Genomic DNA, 2367 nt, shown 5'->3' on the forward strand with positions numbered 1-2367 from the left:
AAAAATAAAGAGTACGGAAAAGAGAGAGTGAGACCGGGATTTTTATGAGGTTTAGCTTATACCCAGCCTACGTCCTCGCCTTTGGTAAACCACCAAAGGATTCACTAAACCTGTTCCTTTACTGGGCGGAAACAAATATCATGCAACCATTTACATATTTACTATGTAATACCAGAATTCTATATATATATACAAACCATGGTCACACAAAAATACCCTTCCAGCATCATCTACTCAAAAATATACAGCTCTAACGAAAACTCAGCCTATAACCAGGGTGATCTAACTACTTTCTATCCGCGAGCCTGATCTGCTCACCTAGCTGGCTCACCTGAAAAATGGTAAAATAATGGGGTGAGTCGACGCTCAGTAAGTGAAAATATGCTATTACTAGTGTGTGGCAGCTAAGTTAAGAATACTTAAAAATAGCAACTAAACTGTAATGCAATAATTAATCTATAAAGCGTATCTTTCTTTCTCAATTTAAAATATACTGTATCGTCTGTATTTTCTACTTTTCATACTAATAATATCATACTATACTCATCATATACTATAAAACTGTATACATATATATATAACTGTACTTATTCCTTGGGACTCTGTACGTCATGATTTGACCCCTCATGATAGGGTTGTGCGGCCCGTAGGCGGGATTGCATCTGGTCGGCCCTCCAGATAAGTCAATATACTCTACACTACCTCAGTCCGGCCAAACTGCATCCTCTCTTAGGCGCGGGACTGGCTGCTACCTCATCTAACTGGCCCCCTCTACCCAGCGTACTGGGGAGCTGCATCCTCTCCTAGCACAATTAGACGGTACCCACACACTATCTGAGATATGTGGTTGTACTATATCTATATATAGCAATGGTACCGTGCTCTGTATTCTATATCTGTACTATATTTTTTTGTAATCTTTCCATAGGGATCTGATACTATATACATATATACATATATACTCATTTACTGTTTTCGCCATGTTTCCAAAATTACCATCATTCTATCTTTTTGTACTGTAAATACTATAAACTTTGTATATTGTATCTATAGCATCTTGATGCTACCTCTATATATATATATATATATATATATATATGTTTGTATCTCTGTCTATATTTTCTATTTGTATACTCTGTATGTTATGGTAGTAGGAAACATGGCATACTAAACTCTGTATATACTGTTCTGTATAAAGTTGTGATATAAATACTGATCTGAATAACACTGTATACATGTATATGTATATATATTCATGAAACTATTCGTATAAAAGCTGTGTTTGCATGTACAATTCTCTGTAAAAATTTTTGTGAATATATATCTGTATCTGCATATTCTGTATAACTCCATACACTGGGAAAAACTATGTAACCTATATATACTGTCTACTTTCATACATTCAGTATAGTATGATATATAGATATATATTATAAAAGCTATATAAATTGCATTGTCACATAAAAGTCTACTTAGGTCACACAAGTATTTAAACTTATAATCTGTAAATACTGTATAATAAACTGGAATAAACATGTGTCAATGAAATCTCTAATAACATTATGGAAACTCCTAACATAACATATTTCCCTTACTTTAACTTTGGAAAGCCCCTTAAAAATTCTGGCTCTATACCTGCAAGATTCCTATATCAACATCCTGAAAACACAATCTCCCAGAACAAAACATCAGTATTTCTTAGCCTACATCATTTCCTATAACTGTCAGGAAGTCAAAAACTGAATAAAAGATCTTACCCTGAATTTGGGATGAAATCCAACTTCGTTTTCCCAAGGATCCGTTCCGGCAGACTTGTAGAGAATTCCTCCAGGAGCGTCGTGGTAGCTTCAGATCTTCAATCCTGCGAGAAACGGGCTTGGAATCGAAAAGAGAAGTGAGAGAGAGTCGTAGAGAGAGAGAAAGAGAGGAGAGAGAGAGAGAGAAGGGCGCTGAAAATGACGAAATTTTCCGGTTTCCCTCCATTTATACTGCCAAATTCGTCGATGAGACACGTCACCTCATCGACGAGTCTTTCATTAAATTTGTCGACGAGTCCCTGTATACGTTGACAAAATTCAGGCTACTCCATACACCCTCTCGGAATTTTCTCATCGACGATGCCCTGAATTCGTCGACGAATTTCCTTATGTACTCGTCAACAAAGCCCTGTATTCATCGACAAGTTTCCTTATGCACTCATCGATGAAGCCCTGTATTCATCGACGAGTTCTAGAAATCTTTTGAAATTATTATTATCTTCAAAATGCGATGTCATCAACGAATGCGAAGTGTTCATCGACGAAGCCTACTGCCTCCTTCTGTTTTTGTTTCCATTTTCCTCTCTCTTTAATATTGAATATCAATATT

This window comes from Malania oleifera, chromosome 2, assembly GCF_029873635.1.
Source record: "Malania oleifera isolate guangnan ecotype guangnan chromosome 2, ASM2987363v1, whole genome shotgun sequence".
Lineage (NCBI taxonomy): Eukaryota > Viridiplantae > Streptophyta > Magnoliopsida > Santalales > Ximeniaceae > Malania > Malania oleifera.